General features: G+C 36.3%; 1 long non-coding RNA gene across 1 annotated transcript; it reads right to left on the bottom strand.

Annotated features, from left to right (window-relative positions):
• Positions 1 to 2,911: 2,911 nt before the first annotated feature.
• Positions 2,912 to 6,191, bottom strand: LOC141349775 (uncharacterized). The gene is made up of 4 exons (XR_012357805.1): positions 5,910 to 6,191; positions 4,897 to 4,952; positions 4,617 to 4,760; positions 2,912 to 3,231 (listed from the first exon to the last, which is right to left on the bottom strand). It is a non-coding gene; the product is annotated as an uncharacterized lncRNA (long non-coding RNA).
• Positions 6,192 to 25,164: the final 18,973 nt, after the last annotated feature.

Here is a 25,164-nt window from a genome sequence, read left to right as displayed (position 1 = left end):
GAAAGGCTTTTCCGTCCATTGAGTTATTATGAGATTCAAAGCAGCCGAAAGTGTTACCTGTCATTCTGGCCGCCCTCAAATCCGTGGCGGAAGAAGTAGTTCTCAAACAAAGAGGCTTTTAAAATAACTCCGTTGTCGTTTTCTAGTTTTCTTTTTTAAAAAGTGTGCCGACGAACTGTTGTATAAAAGCAATATCGCTCTCGGAGTCGTGTGATATAGCTCTATATCATCACAGCTGTGATTAGGCCAGAGGCACGAGGCCGTAGAGCTATATCACACTCCTACTCGAGCGATACTGCTTAAATATACACATGTATTTAAGAAACAGTTACTTGTGTATATTTTTTTATGTTTTTATATATTCTATATTATATATTAACAAAAAAAATGGATATATACATAAAAATGTTCTGAAATGTATATATGTATGTGTGTGTGTTTAAATATACATAATTATTACACACAGCACATATATTATGCAAAAAAGCACTTTTATTTTGTATGCGATTAATCGCGATTAATCTTTACCCAGCACTAGTTTTAAGCTTATAGCTATACATATAATCATCTGTAAGATCATCTATGTCTTTATTTCACTCAGATTAATCTCTTTTACAAATAATTACGACAAAGTGGCTTCCCATGTTCGCCAATTGCCGAAAAAATTTCCATAGTGTCAAACTCTTATGTGTGACTTTTCTCACTTCCAGTTAACTAGGATGCTATTTTAAAACAAGTCTCATCTGGCTAGAGCTCGCCACAATATTGCCCAATGAACTTTCATTTCCTCTGTTGTTAAATAGAAATGAGGCTGGCCTCAATCACAGGTGGAAGGCAAACCTAATTGACTTCTGTCTACCTCTCGCTTAGCCTGCCACACCTGAGCTCCTTTCTCCACGTTTATCTTCTGATCTCATTCCCTCTCCAGGTAGAACACAGCCAACATTGTTACATCTCGAACTGTCACATCCAGTCACCCCACCTGTCGGATCGCATCGCAGCCGTCCACTTCGCTTTCGCGAGAATCCACGTCTATTATTTAAATGCGGTGTGGTGTGCGCTCTGTCATGGATTGAGAAAGTAAAGTGAAGATCTGGTATCTTCTATCTATCTACATGACTTTCATCATGCCACATGGAAAGTTCCAGTGTGAGTCAAAGAGGAATGAATTCACTCAATTTGTGGTTTCCATCTATATGTCTCAATTTCACTTTAGGGAATAATTGTTACAGGCAGATGAGTTGAAAGATTTTGATATGTTTTACTGTTATTTTTAAAATATCATGGTGATATTTAACAGTAAAGATCCTTGCACACTTTAGTACATCATTTTTTCGTATTCGTTATTCTACAAATTTGTCATGCACGCTCTACCCAGTCTCACAAAGTTATGTACCTATAGTCACATAATTTTTTTGATTCTTTTTCGTAATACTGTCATGAATTTCCGCATTTTTTCTTATCACGAATTTCTGTTTATTTGTCATTGTCACATATTGGTTACTCAACTGCTTTTTACTTCTGCTTTTTAAACTATTGTCGCTTTGGTTTAGGGTTAGATTTGGTGTTTGCATTAGGATGTCACTTTAAGTATTGGTTTATACTATTTTTTCAAATGTATTCTTTTATATTTTCTAAATTTTAAACCATTGTCGCCTGACGTTAAGGTTAGAGTTGGGTAAAGATGTCATTTTATGTAAATCTAACCCTAAACCGAAAGGAAAATGGTAAGACACATACACATAAATGACACATAAACAGAAATTCATGATACAGTCAAAAAAAAAAAAAAAACGTAGAAATTCGTGACAGTATCACGAGAAAGAATAAAAAAATTATGTTATTATAGGAACGTAAATTCGTGTGACTGGGCTGTGCACGCTGTATCCAATGTGTATTAATTCATCCGCTGCAAAAAATGCACAAAACATGAAGTAACGTTAACAACTTGTCAAATGCTCTTTTTGATTTTGCTGTTCGCTTGTATGGTAGCTCTGATGTCAAAATATCTCTCAAACTGAAAGTTATGGAGGCAGTGTAAGCATGATTGACAGAAGATGAGGTCACATTTATTTTTTAACGTGCGTAAATTTTGGTTGAGTATTTCGGATGTGCAAAGATCTTAAGGTTTGATTTGTCAACATTATTACTGCAATATTTCCAGGTGGACTGCTGCACCCAACTCTAAAAGGCCAGCCTATTTCATTTAAGTCTCAGCAAATAAAATGTTTCATTTTATAGCCTGAAATAACTCTATCTGACATTTATTAACATGTAGAGATCATAGCATATCTAGGTCCAGCAGGAGTCTGAGACTGAATTATCTGAATGACTTATGTACCTCCCAAACAAGTAATACACTGTAACGAATTTGCCTGTAGATTTTACAGTAAGTACCTGGCAAAAAAGTTGCCAGTAAAATCTTGTAAAGTTTTGTGAATTTGCTTTTAATAACTGTAAAAATGAATTACAGTATAATACTGGATTTGGTTTACAGGTTATTGTTGTACATAAATTACAGCAAAGTATTAGGTTTTTATATTAAAACACTACTTTATTGTAATTTGGTTTACAACATTATCTTGTTTTCTTTTCAAATTACAGATATTACCTGGCAACTAGAGTTGCCAGGTAATATCTGTAAATTCCTCACAATACAATATGTTATTGTAGAATCTTTTTTACAACAACATAATGTGTTTTGAAATAATTACATCTTTTTGCTGCCAACTCGAGTTGCCAGCAAAAATCTGTAAATATTTTACAATACATTGTGTTGTTGTAAAAAATAAATAGTTAATCTTTGCTGATGCCTATTGTAAAGTGTTTTAAATAAGACCAGGCTTGCTTTAAATCCAAACATCATTGGATAAGATTCTCTTCAACTGTTAAATAAAACCATAGTCCAAGATGCAAAATCATGAAATTTTATTATTAAAACAAAATACAGTGTTACAATACTGTACATTTTCAGAATGTCTTTTTCTTAACAGCATATTCTATTCATTTTCTTAACATTCAGTGAAATTCAGAAAACATTTAGAACATTGTCCATTCATATTGTGAGGAAGTCGCTTGAGACTTACAATTGAAGCCATTCAAAATCTATCAGCCGCTTAAGTAGAGAGGAGACGTGAGGGTTAATGCAGTTTCTCCTGTACCTTCCCTCTTTTTTGGCTAACCACCTTTGCTGTCTTGGTCCCACTGGAGGGGTTCAGTCCAATGAAGCATCTGAAATCACAAAATCACATGAAAATAAACTTTATGAAAAAGTGCCTTAACTGCTCTACATGAGAGTGCAAAATACATCAGGCTGTGCAAATCAAGTTGATTTGCCCTTTTCAGCTCAAGTGCAGAAAAACTGCAACAGAAAAATTCAGCGGGTAATTATTATTCATTTAATTTCAGTTGTGCTGTCCAGGCAAGCTAAACCAGGAAGTGGTTCTGCAATGCAATGACAATAGTGAAATATAGGGTCATAACAGTTGAAGGGATGATTTTAATTTCTAGTCACAAAATTGCATGAGTTATGGTTAGGTTAGTTGCATTAACATAACCTCAAGCAGCAGGTCCTCTGGTTCAAAATTTCCTGACTATCCCCTGCTTCAAAGGACAACAAAACATAAAACAAACCACAACAATGTAACATTTTAGTATTCATAACATAATACACCATATTAAGTGTATTAAGCGACTTTATAGTGCTTTCAGACTTGAAAAACATTCTAGATACGTAGATACGAGGCTCCACTACGTAGTTATACTGTCAGTCTGTAATGGACAAAATTGTTCAAATGTAGGGAGTGGTCAGAGGGCACCCTAAAGCAGGAAAATAAATGTATTCTGTTGAGGAACACAAGACATGTCTTTGGTAAAATGTTCTTTGGTTGTCTAAGTTTGCTGCTGTTGGGCTGGTCCATCCAAAGATCTACAATTAAAGGACTCATAGTACAGGGCTATGTCCATGCAACTACATCACTACAGTTGATAACATGTAGGCCTACAGCCTTGTGAAAAAACTCCAAAAGAACTACTCCTATGACTCCGAATCCTATGGTTTTCATAACAAAGTCTCATTCATTCCCCAATGAAACCATAAATAAATGAATGATCATCAAAGATCATGCAAATCTCTTTTTTTGTTAAAAAAACATCTAGGTAGGTTTGTAAGATATATTTATGTATCATTATATATATGTGGGGGGGTGTATACAGTATATGCATACAGATCCTTTTTTGTGTGTTTGCCTTGAGCATCCTTGCCATAGTGGGGAGGGTGAGGGCTGGGTGGGCATATGAAATGGGCATATGGGATTTCTTGTGAATGCCATAAAAAAGCAAGTTTGCAGTTTATTTACCTAAATGCTCAGTTACCCCATTGCAGAACTACTTTTCAAAATATATAATCAAATAAATCTTTGTCAATGTTTGAATGTTACAATGAATTGGTTCTGCAATGATATAAAGCTTTTGGGTAAATAACTGCTAACATAACCCAATTTATCAACTAAAAAACACTTAAAGCACACTTAAAGCAAAATAAAATCTCTGTTACTCATAATAGCACACTTTACAAAATAATGATAAACTGCATTTTACTTCAAGCACATAGTTACCTTTGAATGAACTCCAGTGTGCATTTGCTCCTGGTACACAATATTGAAGTTGTAGTAGCTAGAAAACAAAGCTGCCATTCCAGCCACGAAGTTGGGATGTGGAGGCACAACCACCCGATGCTCAGCATCCAAACGCTGATTCACCTAAGCACAAACAAATGGTTTACATGCAAAAAAAATCTGTTGCCTTCCACATAAACATATCCATGTTAAACTAATGTGTGTCCTTCATAGCCTCTGTCTTTGCAATGCTTACAACTCATTACAAAAAATAGAATACCTAAGACAATTAGAGTCAGGAAACTGTAGTCTTTTTTCAACGTCTGTTGCCAACACCTAAAAAAACAAAGAAAAATAGATTCAAATGTACAGTAATTTTTCATAGCAATATCATTTTTGAAAGCTTGACTATTATTCTTTGTTGATCATACATTGTTGTAATATGCTTATGACTTGCAAATGTATGAAAATAATAAACCAGGCTTGATGACATACAGCCTGCATATGCGACCTCCGGAGACTGAAGCCTTCGGTTGAGAAACGGCCGTTCTCTCTCATTCAAGGTGCGAAAAAGTATCAATCTGCGCTACCAGTACACCATCAGAACGCGTTTTCAACGCAGGTGGAAACATTATAACCCCAAAAAGGTTTCTCACTTGTTGTTTTATGAGTGGAAGTGCTACAATAAACACGCAGATATGCCCTGATCCCCTGGGTCCTCCGAGGCTCGGCTCGAGCAGCTACCGAAATGGCCAACACATACGCGCACAGTTGCTTTACATTTACTTTACATGTCGCGTCTGAAACCACGCGGATAACGTTACCGCACCGCTTTTCTCCTCTTCAAATCGCGTGGGCGCTTCAGAGCTTCTTTCGTTGCCAAGCATTGCTTGACGCTGCCACCGGCGGAGAAAGAATTTGCGCCTATGAACACGCACGTTTGTTAAAAACTCTTGATCTGATCCTATCAATATTTTAATATTTCAAAACATGTGTATGCATGTATAAGACCTATGCATCAATGTGGACGTGCACATACGCGCATGCACGCACCCTGCTTGCATGTCTGAGTGACGTTAACGCACATACATGCGTGAAGTCCAATTTAAATATGAAAAGGGTTAACATGAAAGTTATACCATTTACTTTATTTTAACCACTAAACTGCTTCACATGGGATTGCTTGTTCAAAATTTCTTTATTAATTTTATTGTGGGGCTTGACTGATACACGGTAAACTTTATTTCAACCAACATTAACAATTATAATAGCTATTTATAATAGTATACTTACATTTGTGCATGAGTGGCGTGGCAATGTCCCTGCTCCTCTGCAATCCGACATAAAATGGCGTCAAGCTGCCTCGTGCAACGCATTCAACAGTGAATAACTGTAATACTGCATCATTTACAGGCAAGCACAAATATACCTGTAATTTATTGTGGGGGGAAAGCTGTCAACTTCTGTAATAGTTTTTTGACCCACAATGCATTGCAATGAACAGCTAAACTTTGTAAAATGACAGAACAAGAAGTAACTGTAAAATTTTGCTGTAGAAATTACAGAAATTTGTTACAGTGTAGAAATACAGTTGTTTATGACGTTAAGTAGTTTCTCAATGATCTCCAGAGAACTGATGAACAATACTTTGAGTTTTCATCTTGATGTCTTTGTTGGAGACCAAAGGCATTATTTTACGAGGGAAATGTGTTTATGGGAGTCAGAAGCAGCAGATAAAAGCCAGCTGCCCTTGATCATGAGAAGGCTTTGGTGACCACAAGAAATCGAACAGCACATCTCCAGAGCTCAGTATAAACCAAAATCATGCAAATGGGTTTCAAGCTAAGAAAAAATAAATAAAAAAGATTATTTACTTACTCTTCCAATGCACATTTCTTGGTGAAAGTCTGTTATTAAACATTTTGATAAAAAAAGTAAATGCAAAGTAAGAGTATCAAAATAAGAAGCATACAGTTACAGTACAAACATTTCTTCATGTATTATTTTGCACATGATTTCAAATGACATCATACAAACCAATTTTGTTGTTTTTTCCACATTTAAGGGGAACATTTTTATTACCGCAATGTTACTGGATTTGGGTTCTTTGACATGGAAATATTTATAATTAAAAAATTTAAAAAATTAAAAGCTTCAGTGCATGTTATACTATAAACATTTACAGTAAAGAAACATGTGGTATTTGGTGATCATTGGTAAATGCAGAGACAATAATAAGGAATATAAATGTATAAATTTTCAATCATTGTTTAAGCCCTCAAGGAACTAACTTAAAAAAAATGTATAATTATATAGGAAATATTGTTAAATTCTCCATTTAAATTAATTAAAAATTATTAAAAATTAAATATTTTAATTCTAAAAATAATGGCTATAGTAAGTTCAGACCTTAATCTTAAAAAAAAAATTGGCTTCAAGTACCTAGACAACTTTTTAGTTCTCATTACCGAAACATGAGTTTGTAAATGCAAATTTAATGTAATATCATGTTGCGGTAATGATAATTTTTGATAATGATAATCTAAAAAAAGGTAATAATTATATAGGAAATATTGTTAAATTCTCCATTTAAATTAATTAAAAATTATTAAAAATTAAATATTTTAATTCTAAAAATAATGGTTATAGTAAGTTCAGACCTTAATCTTAAAAAAAGAAAATTGGCTTCGAGAGCTTTTTAAAAAATCTGACACCGGACACCTTCTGGATTTCGTGAGAATCACCCATGTACTGAATTGTGAAGTTACACCGTTAAACAGTTTATCACATTTTTATGTTTAGGATTATTTGAGCGGGGCTTTGAGAGCATTAATTTTATTTATTTGCCTTTTATTTGTAATCATTCACATTTTTCAGTGGTGTCACCAACTGAGAGCACATTTAATATCGGACTTTACACGGACTTTGACTGTAGCACAGCCCATAGTCAATGTGGTGTTCCTTGGAATCACATTTCCACAAACCATTTGTGTGCCTGTGCATCTACACCTCATCTGTACTCATCTACTGTTGTGAAATATAACAGAGAGAAAGCGAGATAAAGCTTCTCCAGTAAAGCATGCAGACGTGAGTCTGACAGGCCCACTCTCGCAGGAACAGTAATGTCCCCATTTAAATGTATCTGCCTAAAGTCGGGTCTCACGTGGATGCCCAGCCCTTCTACAGATACACATGGATAACCGAAAGACGTTATGTAAAACCATGACAATTCCCTTGCCATTTAGCCGTCCAAATAGTGTGGAGGGTTCGATGTGTGCTCATGCACGTCTCCCATCATTTTGCATTCAGATATTTTCTCGTGGCAACCCAGACTCCTACAAAGTCTTCTGAAATGATGTAAACAGAATAAGGTGCATCTACATAATTCAATTTAAAGGAATGTTCGAGCAGCATCTGTGACACGCTGTAACTTATTACAGAAAAAAATTGACTCATCATGAAAAATGTATAGACAGCAAAGTCCTCACAATGGAACTCTGTACAGTGCCGAGAAAATATGGTTCAAATATGAATCTGTCACACTGATCTGAAAGTATAACCATATAATTTTTACCTGTGCATGTATTAGAAGGAGACTTTTGTGATGCAGTTTCCTTCCAGACCTTTCTGTGCAAAAGCACTGACCTTTTGCTCAAGTAACATACAGTATAAGCATCAGGGTTCTGTTTTTAAACCCTTAAATAAGTACTCGAGTAACAAAATTAGCCATTTTACATCTACATAACGTTAACATAAACAAAAAATGCTGTTAAGAAATGTGACTCTGACTGCAAAAACGATTCCCTTATTTATCAAAGTCAGTTTTAAACTGTGGACATCAATAAATGGGCTAACCACAAACCTTTATGCCTTGATATAAAATTGCACATAAATTGAAAGATAAGGGAGGTGGACTCATTAAAAAACAATGTACTCTATGTCTTTCAAAGCACTGTATTTACTCGCACACCAATGTCCTCCTAAAAGGTCAATGTGAACATCTAAGATGAATTTCAGTGGTGGTGATAAATAGAGCTTTGTTTCACTGTCAAGAAACATAGCATTTTGATGCTCGCTTGCCAGTGTATTTTTATCAAAATAGCCGTTATCATTCTATCATTCACGGTTGTGATTTATCATTCAAGCAGTAACCTTGAGCGAACCGACCAATGGCAATATTTACCAGCACACTAACACACAGACAACTCGAAAGAAAGTGTCAATAGGCACAAAACACTACTTTTAACCCCATCTCATTGCAGTAACACGAACCAGTGTCAATCAAAATAATATTTGATAATATCAGACTAATACGATTTTGAGGTAATTAAATACAGTACTAAATATATACATTGTATATAGTATATGAAATTGATTAAGGTATATGAATATATTTTGGAATTTCTCCCTGCTAGTTCAGTTCATAGCGGCAAAAAGCTGTTATATTTATATATAAAATGCATTTTTATACGAAGTAAATATAAACCCTACTGTAGATGCATAAAACACGATTCCTTATAGTTTGGACTAAACCTGGCTTTGTAAGGTCTTTTTTTCTTTGCGATTATATCGGGTGTGCTTCATAAGTCTTGTAAAGTGAAGCTTTGATCGCCCCCTGGTGGCTGGCTGCAGTATAAGTCATAAACCCGCCCTCTCCATTCAAACGAATGGGACTCTGCTCTAAATAAAAAAAATATTTACACTTCCAATAAAAGTTTCCAAAAGATGGTTTTGGTCCATTCAGGTAGTTGATATCACGCTGATAGTATGTTCAAGTGTTCATTTTTGTGATACGTTTTATTTTAGCTAGCAGTTTGATGTTATAAAATGGGGCATGTCGTTATGATTGGCGTGGTTGAATTGGGCGCGGAGCGTTTGGGTGGAAGTTTGATATCGCAGCTCTGCCTCTTGCTCCACAGACGATTCCTTATTTGCATGCCTTGGCTACAAACTGACATTTTTACGTAACATGGCGGCGACCATGGTTGGACGTTTTTGGCTTCAATTCATTACAATTGAGTGAGGCGACGTTGCGACGTCCATCTTTTTTTAACAGTCTATGGCTTATATAAACATAATATACTGGTTTATTGAGGAATTTTGGTTCAAAGCTTAAAGACATGTATTCAAATTAAAGGTGCAGTGTGTAATTTTTAAAAGGATCTCTTGACAGAAATGCAAAATAATATACAAAACTATATTATCAGGGGTGTATAAAGACCTTTTTATAATGACCCGTTGTGTTTTTATTACCTTAGAATGAGACGTTTTTATTTACATAAATCGAGGGTCCCCTTACGTGGAAGTCGCCATTTTGTGCTGCCATGTTTCTACAGAAGCCCTTAACGGGCAAACTTTTTGGGCTAAGTTGTCTCCGTCAATGAGATGTTTTTTCCGGTGGCGACTACCGTAGCTTCTCTATGCATTTAAAAGCGAGGGGTGAGCAGTGAACTGAGCTGTTGGTTGCAATTCGCAAACTCACCACTAGATAATGCTAAAATGTACACACTGCACCTTTAAGATAAAGTTCACTTATACAATGGAAGGAAATAACTTTTACCCATTTTATGTTTTTGGGTCATTTGCCATAGAGTATACAGTATATATAAAGTACTGTATAAATGCAAGACTGATTTAAATATATATAAAGTATTTCTCCTCATATATGCCTCATAATCTTGTACAAAATGTATATACATCAAAATATGTGTGTGTCCTCCTTGGCTGCTGTTGCAACACAAAGACTGACAGCAGTTTTTTCATTCATCCACAGCCATATGGGAGGTGAATCATTGGCTGTCTGTGCAGTCATGAGCTTCCATTACAATGACAAATCAGATCTGTGCTCTGGCAGTCAAGCGTGCAACTGTCTGCTATTGTCTAAAGATTTAACAGGTATGTTAGGGAAATACGACTAAAGGGTTTCATTTATCTTGGATGTGAGGAAGATAAAATTACTTCCTTTGATAAGATGTAAGACTGAGATCTAATTTCATATTATTATATACAGTATGTGTTTTACATGTATTTCGAAACCAGACTCCTTCATATGATTTCTGGAATCGCTCCCAGATAATTTGATGTCATCCACCTGTCAGCGCCGCATGAAGTTGAACCAAACCTTTTTTTGAGTTACCGACATGCATGGCACCTTATTTGAATTTAGTGCTGATAACTGCTTGATCTGGTTTTAGTGTCGCTAAATAAGTTCAACATGTCAATTATTTTCTTTCACAAGCATATTGATTCATCTTAGAAAACATATAGGAACTACTGGAATTATTTCAATTACTTTTATGATGGATATATGTGCTTTCCCTTACAGCAAAAAAATACATTAATTTTTTAGCATATATATTTAATTAAAAATTGTATATTTATATTAAATTTTTTTGCCAAATATATTGCACAATTTAATTCATGTTTTATTTTTAATTTTTAATTTAAAAATCTATTTAACCTTCATATATTACAGTTTTTCTCATTCGCTTTGGTGCATTTCTCACATCACTATTTACATTTGCACAACAGTTAATGCAGTTCTCAAAACAATTAGTACAAACTGCAAAACCTAGTTGATAACCTGCAAAAGCGTGTCACTTGCTCAAAATGGACAGTTTACTTTATAAATGCTTTCCAATGCAAAAAAGTAAAATCTTGGTGACACATACCTGAAAATGCTCAAGACAGCACTACAGTATATACTATTTGAACAGCAATTTAAAAAATACAGTAAATTACAGTAACACATTACTGTATTAAGTGAGGTACAAGAGACTGAATACTGTATGTATGTTTTACATTTTTACTGCATATGCTCTTTGCAATTCTAATTTGTTCATAGCATTGTGCAAAAGAAAAAAATACACCTTTATTTACAACAAACATAAACTCCATTTGGCTGTGCACAACTGTAAACAATATTGCAGTAAATACAACAAACATAGTACTGTAATCATTCTTGCACGTCCAGACATTCCTCTCTTTCTGGCCACATAATTTAAAAAATATCATTTTAGGAGACATTTTCGGGTAAAAAAAGATTAAAAAAAAATATTTTGACAACTAGTTCAACATTTTTAGATGTAATGACTCAAGCAATGAAATGAAGGACTCTTAGTTTAATATGGAATGACTATTCAGCATTCATAAGTATAGTTAATTTTGACTGACATGACATAAGCAAATGATAACATTATAAAACTGCAGAGAATTGTATGAAAGCAATTGATGCATGTCCAAAAGCATTTGCAATTTGTTCGAAGGAATGAGAAACTGCTACTATGATGGCACAAATGACTAAATGTTGTGGAGGTTGAACTAACTGTTCTGCAAATGTAAAAAGTGATGTGAGAAATGCACCAAAGCAACTGAGAAAAACTGTAACATATATTTCAAAATGTATTTCTGGAGCAACAAATACATTTCTGATTTTACGGCAAAATATTAAAGTTTGAATAAAATGTATATATAAGCATTAAAAAATATGTATCAAATATAAAATTATAAGTATATTTTAATATATTTAATTTTTATTTTTAAATTACAAATTTTTACCTTTTAATCTCTAACCTGTTATGTTTATAGGTTTGTAAAGTTTCTCTTCAAATGCAACGTGAATATAAATGCTTTGAAATATATTCGTTTTAAATAAACAAAAAATGGTCAAAAAAATATATTGGTGAAAAATACATTTTTGTAAACATATTTCTAAACACTTTTCAGTACAGACATATAAATTTGGGAGCCTGTAAAATGATACAATTATGTCATTTTCATATATATATATATATATATATATATATATATATATATATATATATATATATACACACACACATACATACATACATATACATATATATACATATATATACATTTACACACATATACATATATATACATATATATACATTTACATACATATACATATATATACATTTACATACATATACAGTGGGGCAAAAAAGCATCCAGTCAACCGCCAACTGTGCAAGCTCTCCCACCTAAAAAGACGAGAGGGGCCTGCAACCTTCATCACAGGCACACCTCAACTATGAGAGACAAAATGAGGATAAAAATCCAGAAAATCACATTGTCTGATTTTTTAAGAATTTATTTGCAATCTATGGTGGAAAATAAGTATTTGGTCAACAACAAAAAAGCAAGATTTCTTTCTCTCACAAACCTGTAACTTCTTCTTTAAGAGGATCCTCTGTCCTCCACTTCTTACCTGTATTAATGGCACCTGTTTGAACTTGTTAGCAGTATAAAAGACACCTGTCCACAACCTAAAACAGTCAGAATGCAAACTCAACTATGGCCAAGACCAAAGAGCTGTCAAAGGACACCAGAAACTAAATTGTAGACCTGCACCAGGCTGGGAAGACTGAATCTGCAATAGGTAAGCAGCTTGGTGTGAAGAAATCAACTGTGAGAGCAATTATTAGAAAATGTAAGACATACAAGAACACTGATAATCTCCCTCGATCTGGGGCTTCACGCAAGATCTCATCCTGTAGGGTAAAAATTATCACCAGAATGGTAAGCAAAAATCCCAGAACCACATGGGGGGACCTAGTGAATAACCTGCAGAGAGCTGGGACCAAAGTAACAAAGGCTACCATCAGTAACACACTATGCAGCCAGGGACTCAATTCCTGCAGTGCCAGATGTGTCCACCTGCTTAAGCCAGTACATGTCCGGACCCGTCTGAAGTTTGCTAGAGAGCATTTGGATGATCCAGAAGAAGAGTGGGAGAATGTCATATGGTCAGATGAAACCAAAACATAACTTTTTGGTAGAAACTCAACTTCTTGTGTTTGGAGGAGAAAGATGCTGAGTTGCATCCAAAGAACACCATACCTACTGTGAAGCATGGGGGTGGAAACCTCATGCTTTGGGGCTGTTTTTCTGCAAAGGGACCAGGACGACTGATCCGAGTTAAGGAAAGAATGAATGGGGCCATGTATCGTGAGATTTTGACTCAAAACCTCCTTTCGTCACCAAGGGCATTGAAGATGAAACGTGGCTGGGTCTTTCAGTATGGCAGTGATCCCAAACATACCGCCCGGGCAAAGAAGGAGTGGTTTCGTAAGAATAATTTCAAGGTCCTGGAGTGGCCTAGCCAGTCTCCAGATCTCAACCCCATAGAAAATCTTTGGAGGGAGTTGAAAATCGGAGTTGCCCAGCGACAGCCCTAAAACATCACTGCTCTAGAGGAGATCTGCATGGAGGAATGTGCCAAACTACCAGCAACAGTGTGTAAAAACCTTGTGGAGACTTACAGAAAACGTTTGATCTCTGTCATTGCCAACAAAGGGTATATAACAAAGTATTGACATAAACTTTTGTTATTGACCAAATACTTATGTGATTTTCTGGATTTTTTTTCTCATTTTGTCTGTCAGAGTTGACGTGTACCTTTGACAAAAATTACAGGCCTCTCTCATCTTTTTAAGTGTGAGAACTTGAACAATTGGTAGCTGACTAAATACTTTTTTGCCCCACTGTACATACAAAAAAAAAAAAAAAAATATATATATATATATATATATACATATATACATATATATACATACAAAGGCTAAGTGCAGTAACTACGCAAACACTGAAACTGAGAAAAATGCCCTTAAAGTTTTTTACACCAGCCATTCAAACATGTTACTACAATTTTGGCACACACGTTTCTCTGTAATGGGACAAAATTGAAACAGGAGACACAACAGATCTCACAAAGCCCATTTCAACCATTAACTAAATTTTGACCAAATGCGTAGTTACTGCGCTTCTATACATCTATATAGATAGATAGATAGATAGATAGATAGATAGATAGATAGATAGATAGATAGATAGATAGATAGATAGATAGATAGATAGATAGATAGATAGATAGATAGATGTGGGTGTACCTGAAGAAAGGAAGTCATATACATCTGGGATGGCATGAAAGTTAGTAAATTATGAGAGAATTACTATGTTTTGTCAAATATTTCTCTGATATAATTTGTAAAGAGATGGCACTTGCTTTGATATTTTGTTATCCAACACAATGACATCCATGCAGTTTCAAGTGTGACTTAAATGTTCTAATACTTTTCGGGGCTTATAACTTGTTAAACTTTTGAAGTACGCAGGAAGACTCAATTTTGTTTGGTGCATTAGATCAGTTTGACTTTAATTTAATACTGCCATGCCCAAAGCTAAATCCCTAATGCTTCTTTCTCATCCCATATCCAAATATTCACATCACTATGCACTCTAAAAAACAAACGGTGCTATATAGCACCAAAACAGTTGCTTTGGATCGTAACGATAGAAGAACCATTTTTAGTGCCATATAGCACCGGTGAAGAACCAGTGAAGCACCAGTGAAGCACCTGTGTAGAACCATATAGTGCTATGTAGAACCATATGTGGTGCTATATGGCCCCTATATGGTTCTACACTGGTGCTTCACTGGTGCTTCACTGGTGCTTCACTGGTTCTTCACCGGTGCTATATGGCACTAAAATGGTTCTTCTATCGTTACGATCCAAAGCAATTGTTTTGGTGCTATATAGCACTGTTTGTTTTTTTAGAGTGTGTATTAGTCTTGCTTCCCAGAAAACAAGGACATTTAAAAAAATACTTTCTTTGTAGCTGGTCAGAGTAAGTGTGATCCATTAGAACATAAACCATAACATTATAAACTGAATCAAATGGCACTACTTTGAGGAAGATATGTTTTACTTTGGGTTTTAAAGGATTTCTAGCTACATTTAGGAAAAAGCCTTTTACTGAAAGCTTCAGGCCTTCCATTCAGTGTGTCTACCAATCGATTTTGTAAATGCTTGCAGGATTTGACCTTGTAAATCCACCTTACATTCTCTGAGCACTTCAGAGCAGTCTGCCTAGTCAAAGACCCTCAATACAGTAGCACTATAAGTTCACTCTCCAGAAAGTTCACTACATGCTTTGGATATTAAAGGTCTTTACAGGTTATGGTAAAGTGTTTTGAATGTGCCGGAGGACCAAAATACTAGAAAAAAATGTCTGAAAGCAGGAAAACACAGAAAATACATTACACACTGTAGATACAACCACAAACATGAGTCCCAGAGACTGTTCTCCAAAAAATAAACTCCATAGTTTGAATGTACATGCTGCTAATTGCAACGTACAGTTACGATTTAGGGATAAGCCTTTAAATGCATATAATTTGAACAACCTTAATTTTTTGCATTTGTAAAATAAAAAATTATTTCATAAACATTTATAGTTTTAAATATATTTTGGAGCATCTAACCCCACCCCTACCCTAAACCAAACCACTTCTCAGCCATATGAAACACAAGTACAGTCAGCGGTATTTATTACATAAATTGACCAATAAACAACAGTAAAAAAGTATTACAAATAAGTGAAACTGTAAACCTTGGGAACTGAACCCATTTATAAGAAGTACATTTATAAGAAGCCTGTGAACACAACGCACACATTCAGATCCCATTTAAGTATAAATTGCAAGCAATTCGGCGATGCGATTTTCCTTTTTTGTGGTGTAGAGATCATGGTGTAGGTGTGAATGATTACGTTTGCGTACTGTATGGACACTGAGAGACACCGTACTAGTGGAAGTGCGCATGCGCATGAGTCCTGTTGGCGCTGTTTTATATTCCCCTGCTGAGTTGAAGAGTTTAGTTTCGGTTCGTTGCTTGTGGCTGTGTAAGATGTAAATTGAATATACACTACAGATGTTTACATAATAAATACGGCTGGTTTGGATTGATCATGGACTCAGGGGCGCCACTAGCAATTTTGGGCCCTATGAAAGAATAGGGGGTCAGGCCCCCACCATACCCATTTCGCACCAAACATACAATCCAACCTACTGTAGCTATTCAAAATCTTTGTCTGTAATTTAATAATACAGAACTTTTATTTTGCTATTGTTATGACCACAATTATCAGTATTTATAGACACCTACAATGTCTGCAGCTATGATAATTTATTGTTGTCACGACAGGGTAGGAGAGACAGGACGCAAACGCATGGTTCCAAATAAATAACATTTAATAATAAAAACACGAGGGCTGACAAGGTGAATACAGAAACTCGGGAACATGAACACAGGAAACAGACAGGGTATCGAAGACAATGATCCAGCCGTGAGCAAACAGAAGACAGAGGTATATATACACACAGACTAAATGACAAACAGGTGTGATGAGGCAGGTAATTAATCAATGAATGTCCAGGTGATAACAATCGGAACAGAGACAAGACATGACACGGATTAACCGTGACATTACCCTCCCCTCTACGAGTGGCTACCAGACACTCACATAAAACACAACAAAAACAAAGTCTGGTAGCGAGAGTCCAAGGGAGGGGTGGAGGGCTTGGGGACCCTGGCAAAGCCGGCAGCCGCCGGGATGAGACCAACAGGACGGTTGGCCGGACTGCGTCAGGAGAACCGGAGCGATCGCTCCGAGAACCGAGGCAGACGAATTACCCCCCTCCTGGGAATCGTCGACGATCAGATGCCCCGGAAATCATCTCCCATCCCCTCGCGGAAACGGAGACCCTCGGTAGCCACCCCGGGGAAATGATCGGGCGTGGTCCGTTTCGGATCCCCCTGCGAGCAGGATGGTGGTCCTCCGAGGGACCGTCGACGACGACTCAACCGTTGGGGGACCGCCTGGGCCGATCCTCCTCCCGCAGGCCCCCAGGAGCGAGCGATCGCTCACGGTGGTCCCCAAGAGACATCGGGGCTGATGGGGAATGAACCCCGATGTCACTACTCCCCCTCGACGAAACTCCTGGGGGAGCCGCCCTCTGTGAACCTGCTGCGTCCAGTTTGGCCGGATTATTCTGTCACGACAGGGTAGGAGAGACAGGACGCAAACGCAAGGTTCCAAATAAATAACATTTAATAATAAAAACACGAGGGCTGACAAGGTGAATACAGAAACTCAGGAATATGAACACAGGAAACAGACCGGGTATCGAAGACAATGATCCAGCAGTGAGCAAACAGAAGACAGAGGTATATATACACACAGACTAAATGACAAACAGGTGTGATGAGGCAGGTAATTAATCAATGAATGTCCAGGTGATAACAATCGGAACAGAGACAAGACATGACACGGATTAACCGTGACAATTGTGCAATGTAAATTTAATTGAAAAATACAGTACATTAATCGAATATTCAGAGAAAATGCAACGTTCTTAAAGATTAAAGATAAATGTGACCATGCCTGTGAAAACCCAGCTGAAGTATTTCTTTGTGATTTACTGTTTTCCACATAAATTCCTCCTACATAATGTAAAGAACATTTTGTGAAAATATAAACTTGATATCTTTAATATTGACTGAGTAATGACATGTCAGCGATTGAAATCATAGTGAAATTAATGCTTGAAATTATTGAAATTGTGATGCTTTTTATCTCACAATAAGATTTAAGACTTTAGTCTGATTTTCACAGGCAGTCTCAGTGACATACTGTATACTTGAGCTGTTACACACACCAATGAATGACATTGTAACATTTAAAAATGGCGAACAACAACAATGCATCTTTTGTATATAGTTAACTTATTCCTCAAATAAGACAGCTTCAGTAAAGCAAAAATAACGACAGATGATTGAAACTGTGAACTTGAGAAAACAGCTGCTATACTGTTATTAAATGATTCTTCAGACTGTTTTTTAATCAACGGGACTCTAAAATGAAATGAATGACAACTATAGCAGATTACAACATAGATTTCCATTGATTTCTTGAACCTGTTGCAAGGTGAGAAGCTTTAATAACTGGACTAGTTTAGCCTTCGTTGCATTTCAGTTTTATCACAATCAACTCGATTCACGACTGCATAAAAATCCTTCTTTGGCATATTGCGTTACAAAACATTGAAGTGTGTAACCGATCGCATTTCTAGTTTATGTTAATTAGCTTATACGGGCTACGTTAATTAAAACAGCTTATAAGGGCTCGTTATGTTATAACTTAAAACAGGGAACGTAAATCACCTTGTTTATTTTTAAACTGAGGTGAACAGAGCGAAGACTTTACAGTGGAAAGAAAACTGCATTGTATTGCTCCAGTGTCACATTGTGTAAACTGCATTTATAGTAAGGAAGCGCACATATGCAGGTATCATAGCAAATAGCAGTAAATACACACACCTTGCTCTCTTGTGAAGTTCACGCGCACTGTGAGACCGTGGATTGAAGACGGCGCTAACACGCAGAGTAAAGACGGGGGCGGAGCTAAGAGGGCTCAGCTTAAGGGGGTTGCGCTTGCGGCACAGTCCTTGGCTGGGGCCCTCAAAAGTTCATGGGCCCTTAGAATCGTCCTAACTTTCCCCCCTTACGGCGCCCCTGCATGGACTCATCACTCATTTCTACATATGGTTTATGGTTTACGATTCTTTTCCGATTCAGTCCGATATACATTTGTTCTCAATATTTCATTTAAAAAATTAGTTTTGCAGACATGGGGTCTATCATAAACTCGGCGCAAGCAGCGCAATGCGCGACACAAGTGTCTTTTGCTAGTTTCAACCTGGCGCAATTATCATTTTCACGTTTAGTGGCAAGTTGTTTAAATAGCAAATGCATTTGCACTCAATTTTGTTCTGGTCTGAAAACGAGGTGTGTTCAGGCGGATTGTTGGCGCGTTGCTATTTTGAGACAACTAAAATAGACTACACCATTGACCAACAAAAACCTGGTCTAAAGTCAATGGCGCAATGTGTTTTTTCTTATTTAAAGAGCGCATTAGTAATATGCGCCTATAAATGGGATGACAACGCGGGTTTGCTTATCACATACATGAATGCGCAGCAGCACAAAAACGCTTTTAAATATGAAAGATTAAAGGATTAAAATGTAAAAGATTATTATTGAATCTCTTGGACATAAATGAGGATCGATTATGAGACGTTAGAAGGCGTAAAGAGCTGCTTCACCTGTAGCCTGGTAAGTAAATAAATGCTTTGCTTTAAACAAATGCATCTATTTTTAAATGTTTTTTTACGGATTTATTGTATATGATGACTCTGTACCTGTGGATATGGTGAGATGAGAAACATTTTAAGTAATGCTTTGGCTCTCCGCACGTTTATAAATTCTTTATCTCTTGTTTGTATTTTTAGAGTACAAACCTTTTCTTGCATATTTGCTAATTATTTAATGAGATTACAATAATAATGTAGGATATCAATACATTTACAGCAATTAAAAGCCTGCTATTTGTACTTCTATGACTGGCTTTTAAAGGTTTTAATAACAATAAAAAAATGCAATAAAAATTAAAACAACACACTTTTTTTAACATTATTCTTAAACTGGGGGTCTTCTTCCTCCGCTTCGTTTTTCAGTTTACAAAGTCCGTCATCTAAATAGGGATAGACATAAAGCCAGCGCAACTGGCTTTTGAAGGGGATGAGAGATAAGACTCTCATTGGTTTATTGCACTAATTTCCCATTGTTAAATTAGCAAAAGTGGCATCGGACACGCCCATTTAGACCGTGTGCCGTACGCTTTAGACAATGCGCTTAGATCGTTAAAATAGGGCCCATGGAGTTTATTCGATGTGCTGCCAATTTAAGACCTACATCTAATATACTGTTACACATAGGTTTTCTCTCTAAATTGTTCACATTCACAAACCAGACTAGGTTTACCAAGATAATTGCAGAATTTTAAAATAACTTTGTGTGTTCATTCAAGTGCAAGGAAACATGGACCTAGTATTTGCACGGTGTCTGAAGCCTTGAGATGCGACTTGTTGAGTGTGCACTTCAGATGGGCGCACACAGAACTTCTCAAAATAGCAATACACCAACAATCCGCCTGAACACACTTCGTTTTCAGACCAGAATGCCCTTGGGCGCATAAAATGGGCGCAAATGCATTTGCTAATAAACAACGTGACACTGAACGTGAAAATAATAATTGCACGTGGCTAAAACTAGCAACAACAAAAAAAATTTGTCTGGTGTATGATAAGGACAGGTGCTAATTCAGTAAACGCATCTGTGATTCGCATTTAGAGAGAATTGACATGTGACCTAAACAGTCGTATGGGTTGGAAAATAGGTTGGAATTGCAATGCCTAAAGCAGTTTATGCATTCTTAGCATGTGAATGTGTGGTCGGTGTATAATGTGATTTGTCTGAATTTAGGAAATATTTCCTGCCAGATCGACTCGTGGGACTGTTATTTCCACCTTGGCCCCCTTCAAGACATTGATATTTAACACCAGGTAACTCCAACATAAGATGCAAGGAATCTTGCCGTATTTCCGACGATGCCAAAGTCAGATATTATTCAACCCCCAAGATAAAAGTAAACACTGCAGAAATCTCATCTTTCCCGGGCACCTCGCTGCAATCTGCTCTCAAAACATATGAATGCAGAACTGTCAGTGAGAAATTGTATAACAGTGTGCCATATCGAATTGTAGTGCAGTACAGCAAATGTATTCTTCATAATACTATAACCTTCAGCCATAAAATGAAAAGTTGGATGAAAACTGTCAGATCTTCTCTCGTTGACTGTCAAACAGAAGTTTACATAGCACTCATGTAGCTTAATACAGAATGTTACATAGTGTACTTCTCTTGTCATTTAATCTTGAAACCGAGTCAGACTATCTTTTTTTATGCAGCTGTTTGACAGAACAGATTTATACTGCCTTTACTAACATTCAAATTGCATATCAACATTAAAGCATTGGAATTCATTTCAGTCTTATCAATTTTCCAAAAAAATACATCTGACATCTCAGAGTCAGTAAAATGCCCCTTGTAAAAAACATGGCATGAGTCTTCAACAAAAATAACACTGCCACAAGTGTGTTCCCAACCACAAGGTTACTCCAGAAAGAGATTTAGTCAAGCTTTGACCCGGCCATCCACACACCCCACTGCCTTCTCTCTCTCCATCTGGAGTAAAGGATCTGCATCAAGATGATCTCTCGTCTAAAAGAGATCAGCAGAGCATTCAGAGATGGAATGTTGGAGAACCGTCCTGCTTTAAATTCAATTGGCAGAAAGGTCATACAGCGCGAATGACAAGAGTGGTTATTTTCATTTATCCGACTCTGTAGCAGCGTCTCTCCATTGCTGTTAGGGTCTCATACCGAGAACCCCATGATGGAGGAAATGGTTTTTTAAATTATTCCTCCCCATTTCAACAACATTTTAGCACAAAGGAGTGATTCCACTTCGCCATGACTGAATCTAGTGAAGCAGGTAAAAAGGAGATGGGACGGATTGCTCTGGGAGGTAAATTACAAAAGAACTAAATTGGACTTTTGTTGCACTCCCCTCTTGGTTTACAGTACTGAATGAGTGGCAGATGAGATGTGAATTGAGAACCACAATTCACTCTCCAGATGCACAAATTTATACGAAGCCGTATAAAATCCCATCCAAAAAGAGAGAGAGAGTGCTTGAGCCAAAAACAGCGCAAGAGGGAAACAAGTGGAAGCAATCACTAAGTTAAATAAATAAATAAAAAGTGATGCTCATAAATCCCAAATCAAATGTGAAATGATTTGTTTTATAGTCATGAGCTTGAGTAAAGCAGATATTGTGGAGCTGTGTAGCATGTTGTGGCAAACTATCGAGAAACCTCACCTATCTAATTTTTCACATAAATATGTATGAGTGCATTGTAAAATATTAGGGATTTTAATTATAGTAACACTTTACATAAACACCAGTAAATGCATTTGCTAACAGGAACCAATACGATGAGCAATATACTGTAGTTTTTCAGCATAAATTAATTTTTAATAATGTTAGTTGATATCAATACAATAGTTCAAGTTAGTTGTGCATTAAAGTGCCCCTATGGTGAATTTTTGAAAATGACTTTTCATGCAGTGTGTAATGTAGGTGTAAGTGAATGTAAACAGTCTGCAAAGTTGTAAAGCTGAAAGTGCACCGTTAATAATGTTATTCTCTTTCAATGGAAAGAGTCGACTCGGAGCAACTTGCAATGCCTGCCTATGTTCTGTGTAGTCTAACGTGAATACATGAACCGTGTGGATAACCTCATGTCGAAAAGACTCTGTGCTCTTGAATAAGGTTAATTTTGTGAATAATCAGTACACTGTAAAAAATATGTAGCGTGAAGTTAAACCAACTTGGTTTTCCAAGTCAACTCAACTCACACTCCGTGGGATAAAACAACCCAGTATTTTGGGATGAAACAACACAGCATCCCTTTTTGACCCAGTGCTATGTAGGCAGTTATAGCCTTGGGCTTGCAACCCAAGAGTTGCCGGTTCGAGTCTCACGGCCAGCGGGTTACTACTGTGGTGCTCTTGAAGAGAGTAATCACCGGCCCTTGACACACGCTCTGTGGCCCATAGGCTATTCTCTTCACTGACGTAGGGACAGTGTCAAAATGTTAGGCGGCGGGAGTTTTTGTTCACAGAAGCCATCGTAAACGACTCCCAACCAATCGAATTACACGACTGAGCAAGATTTTTAACCAATCAAATGAGTCAAGTTTTTGTTAAGACGAAGGTCTAAGCAGAATTCCAACCAATTAAAATGAAAGAAGGCGGGAGTCTCTGTTTACTAAGTTTAAGTGTTTGTATAGTGCTTAAAGGAATATTCAATTTTTTTAGAAGAAAATCCAGATAATTTACTCACCACCATGTCATCCAAAATGTTGATGTCTTTCTTTGTTCAGTCGAGAAGAAATTATGTTTTTTGAGGAAAACGTTGCAGGATTTTTCTCATTTTAATGGACTTTAATAGAAACCAACAATTAACACTTAAGTCAACATGTAACAGTTTTTTTCAACGGAGTTTTAAAGGACTATAAACGATCCCAAACGAGGCATAAGGGTCTTATCTAGCAAAACGATTGTCATTTTTGACAAGACAAATAACAGATATGCACTTTTAAAGCACAGCTTCTCGTCTAGATCTGGTCGTGATGCGCCAGGTGACCCCACGCAATACGTCATGACGTCAAGAGGTCACAGAAGACGAACGCGAAACTCCGCCCCAGTGTTTACAAAGTGTGTTGAAAGAGGACCGTTCCGACGTTGTTGTATGTCAACTGATACTAATTAATGTCTTTGTGTCAGTTTATTGTTTACAATGGTCCGCAAATGTGCGTTTTATATATGTAACACATGACCTCCCTACGTCACTACGCATTTACGTTAGGTCGCGCTGGACTGGATCTAAACGAGAAGTTGTGCTTTAAAAGTGTATATTTGTTATTTTTCTTGTCAAAAATGACAATCGTTTTGCTAGATAAGACACTTATGCCTCGTTTGGGATTGTTTATAGTCCTTTGAAACTCCATTGAAAAAAACGGTTACGTGTTGAGTTAAGTATTAAATGTTGGTGTCTATTAAAGTCCATTAAAATGAGAAAAATCCTGCAATGTTTTCCTCAAAAAACATAATTTCTTCTCGACTGAACAAAGAAAGACAAACATTTTGGATGACATGGTGGTGAGTAAATTATCTGGATTTTTCTTTTAAGAAAATGGAATATTCCTTTAACACATGAATGCATATTGTTTTAAAGCTGCGTTGCTTTCACTTTACATAATATATGTTGATTTGACAAAAATTATGGATATTTTTAGGTAAGGATATCAAAGCAGTATAAGCCAACCTTTAGCTGTGTTCGTGTCATTTCACTGAACTTATTTTAAACAATACAGCTTTTTTGTAAACTGAAATTGTATTTGATTGTGTAAAAGCTACAGTTTAAACATGTCAGTTATCATATCATATAAGGTGGAAAAAACACTTCATATTCTATTGTTACTGTATATTACAAAACATGTTTTTTTTTTTGATAAAACGTACTTTTAAGTAATGGTGACAATGAACAAAGAAAAAGTCAACACAGTATGGCACCATTGTACAGCAAGAGTTTACAGGTAGGTGAATCATGTTTTTTTGTCTGTTCATACAAAAGAAAATCTTTCTCTGTGTTGGCACACATGAGACGGTAGAGCATGCTTGTTATATTTGGTTGGTTTCTCAAAGCCGTACACTCTCAGTAGGTGGTTCAAAAGCCAGAACCAGTCGCTCAAGGCTCTGACTCTGTTATGTTCTGTTTTTCATAAAAGATTCATGCTTTGTTTACTTACACTTTGTTTTTATTTCAATAACAAGTTTTTAGAGTGTCAGGGGATTTGGGATATTTTAAAGCTGGGAGTAAATTGTTGATTTTCTTGACCTCGGTTATGCGCTGGGGATGGATCTTAAAGAATGCTTCCTAATACACAGCAAACAGCTAAAATAATATCAGGTGGTAAAACAACTTATTTGATGTTCATTGAAAGCATTGATAAAAGCAGTCTTTAAGAATTATTTGCTTTGCTGTTAACCAGAATTTTGTAAAATTATCAAATGTAATTTTTCCATTTGCAACAGTAATCAACTAATCCAATAAACTATACAGATAATATAATATAGATCATTTTGTGACTATTCTATGAAAATTAAGGACATTTAACTTGTATGCTTCTTTTCAACTCATGGCAGCTTTTCACT

Source organism: Misgurnus anguillicaudatus, chromosome 15 (genome assembly GCF_027580225.2).
Source record: "Misgurnus anguillicaudatus chromosome 15, ASM2758022v2, whole genome shotgun sequence".
NCBI lineage: Eukaryota > Metazoa > Chordata > Actinopteri > Cypriniformes > Cobitidae > Misgurnus > Misgurnus anguillicaudatus.
Note: the sequence above shows the minus strand (reverse complement) of the source record. Positions and strands in the feature narration are given on the sequence as shown.